Raw genomic sequence first — 16278 nt, forward strand, 5'->3', positions numbered from 1 at the left:
GTTTTTATTTTTATTTTTTTTGCATTTCCTCTGGTATTTAAGTAAAACTCTGACATACTTTATCCATCTGTTCCGTTTATATAAAGCAGTATGCTGTATTTATAGTGTAGTGTTTTGCTTTGGTTCAATCATTTCTCTTCTCGGTGATATTTTTTAAATCCCCTGCTGGTGTGGACAAATGAGCCTGTCGACTAACGTGACACAAGACACTTATCGTCAAATCGGCTTTTCAGGAAAGCATTCGAGTTTGTGGACTCCGGCTTTAAACCCAGCGTGTCTCCGAATGTGACTTCCCCACCTCGAAAGTTTGCTTTTCAACCTTGTGATATTTCCGAACAGTTGAAAAAAAACAACCGTGAGGGTATAATAGGATCTTAATGGCTTTTTCAAAGATGATAAATGTCTTTAAAGGCTCTCAAACTTTTTACACTCAAGGAACCCTTTAAATAAAAATAAAAAATAAAGAAAAAAATTCCCTCAGTACAAACATTTTAATGAAATAAACACAATATATAAAATATCTACAAATAATATTTTGTCTATTTATTGCAGTTGTTTAATCAACTCTTTTCAACAAAATTCCCACATATAGATGTTTAATGGTAAAAACAAACAAACAATTAAAAATAAATAAAAAATAAATAAATAAGCACAATATTTAAATGTACAATAATATTTTGTTTATTTTTTAAACATGACCACTATTCAGAGAAGTAAGCACAATATTATAATAATATTTTGTATATTTATTGGACTTGACTGAAGTTTTTTATCTTCTCTTTTAAATAACATTTTCTCCCATATAACCAATGTTTGTTTGTTTTTTAATTCCATAATTGACATTATTTCTAGGCATTATAGGTATGATAATACTGAGTTGTGATTTCCACTGCTGAAAAAAAAAATAGAAAAGAGACTTCTCCAGTTTTCCTTAAAGGAAATGCTACAAGAAAGCATAGCAAGCTGCAACTATACCCTTAAACATCTCCTTGACCTTCTCACTACATGACATAAGTGTCTGTAAGTAATGTCTAATATTCTGAAATAATATTTAACCCGCCGCGGTATTACGCACGACATGTTATGTAGGTGTTTTAGCCACTATAAATCCTTACTGAGACAACACACCTCCATTGTGTAAACTCGTTCACTGGTGAGTGCTGAACGATATTATCATCATCGTCTCCTTTCGTTATCCTGAAAGAACAAGCCGGGCTTTTCACTTTTCACTCTCCTCCAAGACTCGCTGACCTTCTCCGAATCCAGTATGGCTTTGCAGTGTTAAGGCCAACTTGGATGAAGAGCGAAAGCTTCTGGAAATCCCAGATGACAAGATCTTAACTTTCTCCTCGAACCCTGCTTCCCGAGATCTTGCAGATTAATTCCGACATGCCTAATTCCTCATTTTACCCAACAAGCTCTTGAAGACTTTCATTAATCATCATCTAATTTATTCTAATGAAACGTTATAAGTAAGTTGGAATCCTTGCGCTAGGAAAATTAAACAAAGGCTGATCTATGTTGTGAGATCCCTCGCTAAAAGGGCAACTTTTTTCCAGCCCCTCTGATTCCATTGAAATTGCGGGTAGCTTTGTTGACATAGTTGCCCGCTGCTTTATTGAATCCTGATGACATTTATGTAATGACAACGCATGTTTTGACACATCAGCAGACAAATTTAGGCTCCTGTCTCTTCAGAGCAGTGAACTAAATTGCACCTTTCAGGATAAAATAGTGTGGCATTTGGGTGGTACCCCTTGGGGGTAGATCTAGCAACTTCTGATGACCGTAGATTTTGGTGAGTTAGGACAGAGACAGAGAGTTTAATACAGCCAGAGAAGAGCACACAGACATTATTATGAACAGTTGACAGGTTTCTCAAAGACTCTGGACGTTGAAAAAAAGGGATTCTCTTCACACGGGAAAAGAAGGTCACCATGCTGTCCATGCATTATCTTCTCCATAATGCCCCTGTCCATCACCCAATCTTTGCAATAGTAATTGCTCTGTACATCATCCACACACTTATATTTACTGACTGTGATAAGAGTAGATCAGAGTATTTGGTTTAATATCAAAGGCACTGGCAACCCTATCATTATTTATCCTGTACACTGCTCCTCCTTCAATAAATATTCAGAGCAGTGAGCAGTAGCATGGGGCAGCATGGTTCCCACCCCAATGGGCCTGTATTAGCTCTGGTTGCAGTTCCTATTTTTGACCAGCAGGTGTGATAACTCTATTAAGCCCTGAAGCACACTAGGACATCTAGAAGGATAAGCAAATCAGAAGAACATTTTTATTTCACATGCAAAACATTTACATTTCTAGCAATTGGCAGATGTCCTTATCCAGAGCGACTTGAATTGAGGGTTTAGGGCTTTGCTCAGGGGCCCAGCAGTGGCAGCTTTGTAGACCTGGGATTCAAACTCACAACCTTCTAAACAGTATCCCAACACCTTAAGCACTAAGCTACCCCATCCCTTGGGCCGGCCATGACCTAATGTCTCACAGACTAAGTGTACTATGAGTCTTAACCACTTTTGAGAGGTAATATAAACAAGTTTTATGGAAAAAAGTACTAGTTTACATATTTTAGAAAGAAGTAGGTCTTCACTCGAAAGTGAATCAGCTGTTCAAACATCTAGGGGAAGTTCATTCTACCTCCTAGCTGCCAGAACAGAGGAGAGTCTTGAATCATACCTACCTTGTACCCTGGGCCCAGTCGAGTAGTGCTAAAAGATCTGATGTAAGATGGTGCAGAGGTTCTTAGAATTTCAAAAGTATATTTAAAATCTGTTCAGTTCAGTTCAATTTTATTTGTACAGTGCTTTTAACCATGGACTTATCTCAAAGCAGATTTACAAAATATAAGAAATATAGTACAAGAAGTTCAAGATTAATATTAGACTTATATTTAAAGTAATATTTGTATTTATCCTTAGTAAGGAAGCCCGAAGAGGAAAAACTCCCTGAGAAACCTTGAGAGGAACCAGACTCAGAAGGGAACCTTATCCTCCATTTGGGTGACACCGGAGAGTGTGATTATAAATAATGATCTTTTTTTTATTATAGTCGTATACAGTCATTTGTGTGGAATGTGGATGAGAAATTTAAAAACTCTCAAATCAAGAGTTTTTTTTAGTGTCCTGTCCTAAATTATTTAAGATAAAAGTGTCTAGCAAAGGAATTCATCTCTGCAATATCTTTCTTCAGTTCGCTGTCATTTCAAGGAAAAGAAATGTGAAGAGAAAAAAAAGCACAGTAGCCGTCTCTCACAGAAAGTTTCAAGCAGATATGAGCTCTTTTTCATGATAAGTATAAACCGTAGACAAGGCACCTTGTTTTCCTGCGTCGACTTCCACCTTGTAATTGAGACACGAGTCTGATGTGATTAAAGGGACTAATGCAACGACACGCACACACTTTTCCATTAACCGACCTTCTGCAGACCACAAAAGAGATCGCTGGATGAAGAGCTCTGGGTCAGCAACAACGTCCCTCGACAAAAGCAGCTTGGCGTGAATGACAGGGTTGCAGCTCTTATTAGGGCACTTAAAAGCTTGAGGTGTGCTAAGATCAAAGAGGCCTGTCATCATACGCATGCACACGGCCACGCCCGCACTCAGGAAGAGTTGCTCTGCTGCCTCTCTCCTCCTCTGGTTTCAGAATCTGGGTTAAATTGAGTAGTTGACCAATTCATTCACTAGTCAGCAGGCAATCTGGAGGCAAAACAGGCTAATTTTAGTTAGTTGGTTTGAAATGATTTGCAGAATAGTTGAAGTCAGTTCTACAGGAAGTGGAAGTGAATGTGGTTGTGACCAGCGCCTGAGACCAGAGTCTGACCTTCAGAGACTCGGACACTACAAATACTGGCAGAAATCCTTCCAGATGCTGCTCTTATAGACATCACATCATTCATCCAGAGAAAGACCAGAGAAAGAAAAAAAAACGAAATACTTTTTTTGTTTGCTATAACTATGGAAAAGATGACTAGTCAGCCTCTTTACTGATCCGTGACTAAAAATTTGTCCGCATTGTTACAACTCTGTAACGATAATTAACAAAAAAAACTCAAAAGCTTTGATTTGACACCTGGGAAATCAGTGTATGGAAGGGTCGGAGTTCTTGGCCTTGTTTTATCCTCAGTTGTATTCGCTATTTATTGTCTCCAGACCAAAATACGCAGCTGCTTGGTGTGTTTTGAATGACTTTGGAAAAGAACCCACCGCTGGAGGATTGGTGTCATGCCTCCTGGGACAGCAACAGTTGCTGAAAGCAGATTTCTGGGTTTGTTTTAGCCTGATATCAAATGTTCATTTTTTTTAATGTCTTTCAGCAGCTGGTCTAATTCACCGGACAGACCACTGACCCACATGCTGAAGAGGCAGTAATTATTTCCTTGAATTCACAAGCAAAGAGTGTTGGATTAACAGCCGGACAGAGACAAGTGTCTCTAACACTGGAGTTAATGAGGACACAGATACTATAGAGTATCTATGTATCTTTATTATCAGGACCAACGAAGAAATCTCTGTCCACCCAAGTGCAGATGTGGCTGAAGCACATCTGCATCAAAGTTAAAGTCTGGCTTTAGTGCTTTTGTGTTATGATGACCTCATGATTTTCTGCACTTCATATACTTAATTGCTTTGCAACAAATCCAATAAGATTAAAGTTTAAACTTACTAGAAGCGGCTGTCGCAAACGACGACACACCATTCAAAGCATTTGTAAGATTTTTTAGACAAGATCTGTAAACTACATACATCAATATGCTGCTATATGTTGTGCCTCTTAAGTTGGATTAATTATTACTGACACACTATTGAAACTAGCTGATATGATGAGATCATAACTAGGTCAATCTAACGCTGAATCTTTCCTGCAGTTTTTCCTGATTAAAACAGATGCTGGATGTGACAGCTGAGTTTGGGAGTTTGGGATGAATAACATTCTTGAGATCTGGGATCAGGTCTAAAGAAAACTCTAGAGACACATTGGGAGGAACCAGTCGGTTCTTGTTGCTCTGATCTCAAGTTAAGAGGGATATTCAGACATGAAAGTCAAATAACGGTCTTTAAGTAAAGATGGGAGAAATAGAAGACTCATCATATCATTGAGGAGTGGAATCCGGGGTTCACGAGGATAAAGCAGCTAAAAAGACATACTCATCATTACAGATCTCTGCTTTGTAAATAAAATAGCAATGCAACTGACTTTACCTTATGAAATTGAATCTTTCACATTGAAGCATTGACTGATTTGTGATGTCTAACTCGAAATGATCTTTTATTAGTGGTTGACTTGGATACACTTCACAGCTTCATAGTTTATCAGTGCCAGTATTCCATCACATTGCCATGGATGATAAACAGATTCCTCACAATACACAACAACATGTAGCATCTGTCCCTATGCTGAAGTACACATTGATTTACAAGACGAAATAACAGCTCTTGCTGTAGGACCAATTTTCCTGTCGCTCCATCCATGACGCCTGTAAAACACACTCAGGTCTCGACACGCTGACACACTTTGCAGAACAGAGGTGATGAGTCCCTGCTGGCAGCGCTCAGGTGGATTCAGGAAGACGGTTTCTTGGCATCGGTTTGGGAAACGTAAAACAGTCTGATAGCTGAAAAGCAGAAGCGAGATTTAATAGTGTACAAATGCTGATGTGGTTCAGAGATCTGGCCTTCCTGGCATGTTATCTCGTCACAGAATGCAGCGGCCTCGTTGGGAAGTGGAAGATAGCTGTTTATCGGGTTTTGAGCGGTGCCACTGCCTAAGCTCTCACACTATCATTGGGAAACCTCAAGAATCCTTATCATTTCAGAACTAGCCATTGGCGGATTATATACTTGCTTTCGATCTGAGGAGTGGTAATGAATCATGGGTGTTTATTGGTCACATACACAACCGTACGCAATAGGACATGCAGACAAATGCATTTTTTTCTAACTCTCTGTGTCAAGAAAATAGAATAAGAATAGATTGAATATAAATTTAATAAAAATAGAATATACCTGTACAGGTAGTATTAGGGTAAAAAATGTAGATAGATAGATAGATAGATAGATAGATAGATAGATAGATAGATAGATAGATAGATAGATAGATAGATAGATAGATAGATAGATAGATAGATAGATAGATAGATAGATGGTAGAGAGAGAGAGAGCGAGAGAGAGATGGATGGATGAACGGATGGATAGCTAGTGAGAGAGAGAGAGAGAGAGAGAGAGAGAGGGATAGATAGATAGATAGATAGATAGATAGATAGATAGATAGATAGATAGATAGATAGATAGATAGATAGATAGATAGATAGATAGATAGATAGATAGATAGATGCAAGTACATTTGTGTGCAGTTTTAGTGTAATATATCCTGGGCAAAATCCAGTTGAAGTAATGGGTGGAGTCCAAGATCTAAGTCCTGGTTAAGGGTCTGAATAACCTTCAGAAAGAATCAAGAAGAGAAGAGAGAAGAGTCCATTATCTGGATGGCTGAGATCTTTCACTAAAAAATATCCAGTGGCTTCAAGTGAGCATGATTTACAATAGTCATCGTTATAAATTTGAAGCTAGGATGAGAGATTGTCTTGCTGGGTTGCCAGGTCTTGGCTCAACTACATCTCAATTTCTTTGTCTTTGTAAGAAACACCGTGGACGGCATGCATTTCTCATTTGTATGGCCAGAATATATGGCCATGATCCACTCCATAATCCCCTTTTTCTCAAGTTTTGCAATATGTCTTAGAACAAAAATGTTTCCATATATCATAGATACACTATCTGTGCTTACACGTTCCAATCATTTGCCATAGCTTGTTATTAGAATAAATGTTGCCTTAAATCAAGATCTTGGCATCCCCTAGCTATTTTCTTATTCTCTCCTGAACTCACGATCATGGCAACCCTGGTGGGGAAAAAAATCGGATATCGTGTAACTTTCAACCTTCTACAATGTACACTCTGTCATCACCCGGCCATTACTGTCAGGTAGAGTTTCTGACATGAACTTTGTGTATGTCTTCTTTTATAGCCTGGGGCCTTGAACAACAGCAAAACATGGGTGAACATGTTCATAGTCTCCTATTAAAGGTTATCGTAAATGTTCATATGGTTTCCTTACTGTGGAATGTTTGCAATAATACCCTGATCAAGAGATGGCACAGGTGGCATTATAGGTGAGAGATATAGGTGTGTTTAATACCAACAGATGCTCAGGTTACTAAGACAGAACCTATGAAAAAATGACTTTGAGTTGGTTATAGATAGGTTATAGAGGTTTAATTCAAGGACACTCGGTTTAATTTAACTCACTTTTATGTGTTTAGCGCTTTTAACATTGTTTTTTTTTTAAATATGAACCCAACCACTCTGCCCCAGAAAAACATCTAATGATAGAAATATCAAGACAGGTCCTTAACCTCAGCTACATCACTCCAGTTCATAATTGGCCTCAGCTAAAGCTAGAGCCTGTTGTAGAAAGTACATTATTAACATTCACATTATTTACTAAGTCCAGTGTCACCCAAATGAGGATGAGGTTTCCTTCTAAGCCTGGTTCCTCTTAAGGTTTCTTTCTCATGCTGTCTCAGGGAGTTTTTCCTTTCCTCCAGTCACCTCAGGCATGCTCATTAGGGATAAATGTTAGGGATAAATAGTAACTTTAAACTTTATCATTTTTCTATGTTTCTATATTTCTGTCAAGCTGCTTTGAGACAATATCCATTGTTGAAAGCGCTATAGAAATAAATTGAATTGAATTGAAATTGAATTAAACCAGAGCTCGATGTGGGAAGTTGTTGATCAATATTTCAGAAGATTGAGACTTTAAATTCCAGAACCACCGAGCTGCCACTGCTGGGGCCTTGAGCAAAGCCTTTAACCCTCAACTGCTTAACTGTATAAATGAGATAAGTGTATGTTGCTCGGGATTTATGGCGACGGAGAAAATGCCATAAAGGTAAATATTCATTATTGTGCGAGGGACTGAACACTGAGTAAAAACTGTTTATCTTTAAATTATATTATTTTCAAGTGTATGATTTACTCCCATTGAATTTATGGGCCGATTCCAAATTTCTTCTGATTTTCTATTAAGTTGCTAGTGCTTACTGTGATATTGCCAAGAAAATCTGCAGTTAATAAGGTTCTAACTCAGTGGTCTGTGGTTTGGGATGGAGTCTGTGGTGTTATTTTGCTTGTCATCTTATCATTTTGTTGCTCTTATTCAGAATACTCACATAATTGTCCTGGAAGTCTTGAAATGCACAAGTCTTATTTTCATTAGCTGCGTTTGTATTCTTTATTTAACTTTCTTTCCCACTAGAATCCACCGCTGTCAAGGTTCACAAACTTCGAGTCTTTGTCCAAATGGGTTTTATAAGCTAAACGTTTGAGACTGGAAAAGAAATCACCAGTTACTACCCAATACAAAAAAGCAGATCCAATAAACTTCCATTTCCTCTATGATTATTTCAGTGTTACTACCTTTTCCTTTCTCCTTTTTTTTGTGTGTCAGCATTTGGCACATGGAGGCTGGCTCTACATTCCATCAAGAAGCCAAATTTGTCCTGGTGAAGTAGTGCTACCGTGGTCCGGCTAATGTTCACATCTATACAATGATTAAAAACACAGTCCTGGTTGTTTTACAGGAAACAAAACATGCTCTTATCACTTCTTTTTAAATACCGGATTATTTACTGGTAAGAAAAGATTTAAATCTGAGAAAAGCTTTATGAAACCAATAATAATGCCAGAAAATCTCATCTTCAGCTCAGTAGGGGTTGTCTAATGTCATCTCTCTGCCTCTCCCTCACTGGAGGTGGTCCTGCAATCTTCTTTCCATATGCTGGACCCTCAAAACCCGACCCCTGAAAGGGATCCATGTGCCGAGGTTCATCCATTAAAATTCCCTGAAGCACACAAATAATATTCCATCTGTCTCTGCTGTCATCTATTTTCCAAATGCATATTTTGCAGTGTGGTAATATCTGTCTTTACAAGGAATCATCTCTACAGTGAATTGCAAGTTTGTATAAAAAGGACCGTACATTGAGACCTAGTCATTTTTTGGCATTGGCCTTCACCAAAGTAAGTACTGCTTCTTCTCAATTCAGCTGAAATAAAAAGAAAAAGAAAAAAAAAATTAGAAAGAAAGCTGGCCTAGATTTCACATCCATTTGCACACAGCTATAAAATAGCAAAAGAAATGATTTGGGATGGAGCTTTTTCTGTTCTCACAGCTTAACGTTTAGATCTGCATCGTTTTATTAAAGCAAGCTATCGAGATACTGCCCAGATACTGTCTAGACAAATCCACAATCTACGTGAGATTGGAGAACCCATCTGTTCTTTAGCACAAAACCTCAAAGGTTTCTTGGACATGCTGGGGTGTATAAGTATGCGGATCTGGTGTGTGTAATTTGGTGTTTTATTTTCTGAATGTGGCGAGCAGCTGCTTGGTTAATTGTGTGTAAGCAGTTTGTGGCTGTACCGTTACAGGTAGTAATTACATCGTTTTCTACTTACAGTAAAAATGATTGTCTTTTAAAACATTTGCTTCTGGTTCCATTTGGGCGCCAACACAGGGCAAGCACACATTGGGAGAATATTTTGCTGACTACTATCTCTCCTTGAAGGCATGGTCCGGTCTGTCTTTAAGCTCCTTATAAGGTTTTTTTTTTCTCCATCTCATCATGTGTCATCTCAAAAACTCCCAGTTCATTGCTAGGTAATGATTCCTTTCTGTTCCCCTTTAAGATAAAAAAAAAAACCAACAACCTCCTACGCAAAACAAAGGCGTCTTACCTTGTGTGATGTTTGCTTAAGAAAGATGATATCAGATTTTGTTTTTCTTTCTTGCTCTCTGGTTTTCAGCTGGGATGTTATTAATGAGGTTTCGGCAGCTACTTGCCTTTCGAATGCCACAACCCCAAATGAAAGGTATTCATTAAAATGGCATTCCACAGATGGTCCTCGTCAGACTGTTTTAATCAGTTTTCCCAGGTTTTAAGTCTCCTTCCATCCCCCTTTTCTCCAGGCCTCAATGATTCGTTAATAGAGACAAACGACTCCAGAAACAGAGTGACGCAACGCTCAACTGCAAAGATCATTCTGTGACAGGCTTTTAACTCAAACCACATCTCTACAAAAACTCGGACAGTCATGCTCTGCAGAATTTAAGGGCCAGAAAATGGGGCTACAGATAGCGCAACCTACAAGTGTTTGTCTCGGCTAGCAATTATTTTTGACTTAACATAGCTTCAGGTCAGAGATGTTGGCATCCAGCAATCCTGTGACCTAGGTCTATCAAGTCAAAGGCTTGAAGTAAAACAGTGATGAGTAAGCAATTCCAATTGCAATGCTTCGTAGCAGTGTCTAGACCAGTCTAGATCGGTATGAGCAAACTGGGTAGAAATGTGTCCCTCCAGGGTTCAGCACTGTGAGTGCATTAGCAGACGAGAATATAAATGAGGGTGCTGTATATAGTATAACAAAGAGGAATAGGAATATGGCAGGGTAGTGCGCTTGAGTGGTGATGACAAATAAGTTTAAAAGCTTTTTTTCAGATCACCCAGAGTGTATGTTTGCTGAAGACAGAATGCTGTTTTTAAATATCAGAGTGATGAAGAAAACCCGTCCCTGTTCTACTTGCAATCAGTCGTAGACTGATTTCTTAACCCTGGACAAGGACAGTAACTGGGTCAACTTGTCAAGGTATTTCCTATTTTAAGATACATGGTGAAAAAAGGGTTAGTATGGTAGATCAAGGAGACCAAATTCCATATTGATTTATTAAACCAAGCTTTTCTAGGACTTTGGGTGTTTGCACTGAGAGAATCATGAAATACACAGACTTCTGTTAAAAATCGTACAAGAACACCACATCATTTGCAGTATTCCTGCATGAAAACAAGCCAAGCATCTTAAAAATGGTGTTCTTCACAGTTTCAGTGATGGTACTAAAGAAAAATAATAAGATCCAGCTTGGTGTTCTGCAAATCTTGCCTGGACAAAAGTGAAAGCAAACCTGCATTTATAAAGCCTGCCCCCAAACGAGCCCAGAATCGGTCCTGAGTGGGAACTTACATATTTGGGCCAAAATCCATAAAGCCAGCCTTCTATTCCTTCTCCTTGCTGGACTGGAGATAACCTGTAGGTCTTTCTGTAAACTGGAGCTTAGTTGTGCATTCAAAAGGAAGCTTGATGGGTTATTATTAGGGTCCTGTAACACATTTATCAATACTGTGTTATAACAACTTAGCATAAATCCCTCGGTTATAAACTACCAGATATGTTTGATGTAACCACTCTGGAATGTCTTGAGTAGCTACAAGACAAATGAAGTTGTCAGCATCAAAATTTGATTATATTTGAAGTAGTTTATTTATATAAATTGTCCATTTTAGGACTTGAGGAAATGAACAGTTTACAAATCCTCAAAACCTCAAACCCAATGGATACATTTTCTTTCATGACCTGTTTGAAAAATACCCCATAGTCCAAGTCTAGGCTTATTTTATGTTTGGAAAAAAACAGTCAATGCCTAGAGCAGCACCTCACCCATGATATGTTTCTGAGAATTCATTTGCTGACGCCTTTTACCGTAAACAGGTTGCAATAAATTGGCATTGGCCCCTCGCTGTGGTGGTAATGGTTCCCCGCCTCAGGTAAGGTTATGTGGAGCAACACGCCATGTTTTCCGTTGCAGACACCTCTGCTTGATCACCAGGTCCAGCTGCACACAGCAGGCTCAGAGGCTGTTTATTGTAAGGCTGTGTCCAAGAGGAGGGAGTGCGGAACCGGGCCAGGAAAGCAAGACAAAGTGCATGGGAGACTTAAGTCTAGAGAGTGACCTACAAATCTGTCAGCTCTAACAGAATTTGATGAGGAGAAGAACAAAAGTGAAAGGACTTCTGTCCACTGTAAAGGTAGCTGAATGGGTCTAATCTACAGCTAAGCTATGAAAGTCATTTGATTTGTTACCTTCCTGTTCTATGTTGTTGTTTAGTTTCTAAGCTCCTGGTTACCACAGTACAAGCTTTTTCATTTGCTGTTATCTTCATGCTAAATCATAATGTATGAAAAGGTTTCCTTATGATCTACAGCTCCTACTTCAACATTTAGCTCCAACCCTAATCTGAGACACCTGATCCAAGTAGAGAAAGTCCTCAGGAACATCTGAATATTAGATCCACGTGTGTTAGATTAGGGGATGGACGTTTAAAAAGGTGCAGCCTCTGAAATTGCATACCTCTTAAATAAATAGTTTGCCAAACGAACGCTCCAGAAAGTTTGATGTGTTGAAAACCAAGGTTGTCATCAAAACCTTAGGGTTTTTTTTTTTACATTTTCTTATTTATTCTTTGATTTCCCCCCTACAACAGATGATTCACACAAAATGAACCTATTCAAGAGCCCAAAATGTCTTTAATAAGCCAAAAGAAAATAAGAAAAATAGAAAGAAAAAACTCTTTTTGCATTCCTAAAGTCACCAGATCTAGCAACAAAGTCATTCCTTTCTTGACTTCTTTAACAAACCAAAAATGTCAATTTCCGCTCCTTCACACAATATGTCAGGCATTCTGGAGGCTTAGCTGTCTTTCAGCTAAGCAGAACAGAATAAGCCACCGTGGTAAATAAACTGAAATATGAGGTCACGGGATAAAAAATGTGAAGTGCTGTTTATTGTTGCTAAGCTGCATGGTGATTCAGATCTGTACAGAGTCACAGATGGCCCTTTTTGGTGGAAACTCATTAACCCATGGGAGAGAAGCTTAAACAGAATGGATCATAAATGATTTACTGATAACCTACATGCCAAAACATTATATCCACCTGCCTAATAGTGTGTAGGTCTCCTTTGTGTTGCCAAAACAGTTATGACCCATGAGCTATGGACTGAACAAGACCTCCGAAGGTGTGCTGTGGTATCTGGCACTAAGACGTTAGCAGCAGCAGGGTGGTCCTCCATGGATCAGACTTGTTAGTCCAGCAAATCCAACAGATGTACAATCGAGTTTGGAGGCCAAATCGATACCTTGAACTTTTTGTCATGTTCCTCAAATCATTCCTGAACAAATCTTGCTCTGTGGCAGGGAGCATTATCCTGCTGAAAGAGGCCACTGCCATTGGTGTACGTGGTCTGCAACAATGTTTAGGTAGGTGTTACATGTCAAAGAAACATCCACATGAGTGTCAGGACCCAAGGTTCCCATCCTCCAACAGAACAGAGGCACATACTGCTTCCACTGGCTTGCCTTCTTATAATGCTTCTTGGTGACATTTCTTCCCCAGGGAAGTGGTGTACATGCACCAGGACATCCACATGACTCATCAGACCAGACCACCTTCTTCCATCACTCCATGGTCCAGTTCTAAATCTCAATGTCCATTGTGTACATTGGTCAGCATGACTACACAGCTCCAAACTCCATAGGATCAGACCAGACAAACTATCCTTCTCTCACCATGTAGATCAATGAGACTGTTGCCAGTTTACTGGTTGTCCTTCCTTGGACTACTTTTGGTAAGTACTACTATAATCAGTGCATACTGGGAAATCTGCTTCTTTGGAGATCCCAGTCATCTAGCCATCACAATTTGGCCCTTGGCACTTACCGATCTTTCCTGATTCCAACACATCAAGATCTGACTGCCCACTTGCTGCCTAATATATCTGACCTGCCTGACAGATGACACTGTAACGAGATAAAAATCTTACGTGACCTTAAGCACTAGGTTCACTGATTGGGTGAGTAAAAGCCGATGCTGGACCAGGGTAAACCAGAGACTCTTACTTAATTTGATCAGTGAAATGAAGAACATGCTGCAGATCGACCTCATCTCACATTCAAGTATGATGTACGAAAGGCAGAAACCTCTTCTCTTGTCCTCACCTCAACCTCAACCTTTATATAAACTTATGTGTGTGAATTTGTGAATCTGATTGATTCTTTTCTTCTTGTCTTCAGTTTGCCGCATAAAACTTTGTGTACCCTTTGTACAGTTTGATTGACAATAGGCTGACCCTACACATGAAGGCTGTTTTCTTAGAGGTCAAGCATGTACGAAGCCATGACCCTGTTACAGGATGACAGGCGAGTCTGGATCACTAGTGCTAACATGTGCTAACCAGGTGGAATACGTATCGCTACTGAAGCAGAAGCGTGTCTGTTCAAGAGACAGGTGTTAGCTTTGATTTTAATTCTAGCAAAGGATTTTTCTTCAAAATAAAACACCAGTAAATGAGCAATCTGGATATACAGCATGCCTAAAGGGCCCTTTAATCAAATGCAGATCAGAGACACTAAATCCCTTAGTGTTTCATAGTTAATGCTAGGATCTTTCCCCAGGTCTTGTTGTTTTTCAAACACAGATTAAGCCTAAGTATAAATTATACCTTTGGAGGATATATGTGGCGGCCTGAGAGATCCTTTCACGTGGTGAGATCTTGACATTTTCTAATATATAAAGATACAGTTATAAAAACTAGCAGCTTTCCTGACTGTGGTGCAGAAGCATCATGGATATTTTGACAGACATTATGTACTGAATTATGTCCATTATACTAGGGCTGCTAGGTAAAAGCATAATAAGGGAAACTGGCTGCTTTTACCAAGATACATCCCTTATGGTTATGGGTCATTTTGGTGAAATTTTGACAATATATTACATATAGAAAAATAACTAAGTATTTCCCAGCTAAGAAAGTAGAATTCAGAGCACAGGGGCAGCTATGATACAGTTCCCCTGGAGCAGGGAGAGTTAAGGGCCTTGCTCAATTGCCCAACAGTGGTGCTTGAACCCTGATCCTCCAATCAACAACCAAGAGCCTTAAACACTTGATACACCACTGCCCCAAAACATCTTTTGGCAGTATGATAGTGTTGCTGCCTCACATCTTTAGGGTATTGGTTCGATCCTGACCTCAGGTTAGTGCCTATGTGGATTTTTGCATGTTTTTCCATATTCCTCCCAAAAACATTGCCTATAGGAAGACTTCCGACCTTAAATTTGCCCCTATGTGAATGTGAGTGTGTAGATAAATGGTGCCTTGTAATTAACTGGTGTCTCATCAAGGATGTGTTCTCATGGTCCCATCACAACCCTGACCAGGATAAAGCACTTACTGAAAATGAGGATGAATATATTACACGCATGTTTGGTGACATATACTACAATATATTATATTTTGACAACATATTCTGTTTCTTTTCAAGTTGAGGTCTCAAAGTATGTTAAAAGCAGGAAAATTTAATTTTGGCAAAATTAGATTTTTGGCTATTTGCTAGAATTCAGCCAGAGTGACAACTGATGGGTTTTTCCAGACCACACGTGTTGCCTGAAGTACTCTTTTTTAGCTATTAACTGAGCCAAAATATGCTTCTGGAAAAATCCCAGTGTACTTTTTGTCTATTAAAAAGTCTGCAAAAAAGGTCAGTAAATGGGTTATCTACAAGTGAGCATCCAGTATATTTTATATTTTTTTAGCTTTCTTACATTAAACACATTGTAAATGTTTCTCTATGGCATTTACTGCAGACAGACTGGGTCAGTAAAGTGTGTCTCACCTTCAGTTCTGTTCAGTAGTCCTGAGACACAGACGACCGCCATATGTCTGAGACGTCAGACCCGTTTTTGTTGGGTTTATTTTCCAGCGTCATGGTGTTTTGCTCAGACACAGTAAGCCTGCTCTTTCTCAACCTATACAGCATGAGAGAAGAACCCACAGAAGAATTCTCCATGTGCACCATCGACCCCTAATGCATCCTGGGAGTAGGATGAAAGACCATTTAGCAGAATTATCCTGTACAGTGACTAGTGCAGGTCACGGTTACTTACTTTCTACCAATCAACAGGTGTGTGTGTGTGTGTGTGTGTTCTGCTGAATTCAGAAAGCCAGTAACCACTGATTTGTCTTTCTGCCAAACAAAAGCAAACAGTGACTCATTTTTCTATGTATCCCTTTTTTTAAATCACTTTATACTTCAGGCTTCTAAAACCTGACATGGATAGAATTATTTTTATACTTTTGTCCACAACATAGCTATCCTCATTAATACAGAATTAAGTATTTCTGTCTATATAGTTAAATATGTTGTTTATTTAGAAAGGAAATTATGGTAATGTTTTAAAAAAAAATTATTAATATTTTAAGATTTCCAAAGTACTTACTTTACATGGGTTTATCTGTAACAGTGATCGACCAGAATTAGAACATTTTTGTAGATATATTTCTAATATTCTGTCAGGCTTTATA

The 16278-nt window shown here is 38.8% G+C and overlaps 1 long non-coding RNA gene across 2 annotated transcripts; it reads right to left on the reverse strand.

Moving 5' to 3' along the window:
• Window positions 1-720: 720 nt before the first annotated feature.
• On the reverse strand, window positions 721-16041 carry LOC131346552 (uncharacterized). 2 transcript variants are annotated; one of them, XR_009203633.1, is made up of 5 exons: window positions 15590-16041; window positions 9068-9133; window positions 8505-8929; window positions 8258-8415; window positions 721-5638 (listed from the first exon to the last, which is right to left on the reverse strand). It is a non-coding gene; the product is annotated as an uncharacterized LOC131346552 (long non-coding RNA). The 2 variants fall into 2 exon arrangements; XR_009203632.1 differs by lacking the exon at window positions 15590-16041 and adding an exon at window positions 9825-10348.
• Window positions 16042-16278: the final 237 nt, after the last annotated feature.

Source organism: Hemibagrus wyckioides, linkage group LG26, assembly GCF_019097595.1.
Source record: "Hemibagrus wyckioides isolate EC202008001 linkage group LG26, SWU_Hwy_1.0, whole genome shotgun sequence".
In the NCBI taxonomy this organism is placed as follows: Eukaryota; Metazoa; Chordata; class Actinopteri; order Siluriformes; family Bagridae; genus Hemibagrus; species Hemibagrus wyckioides.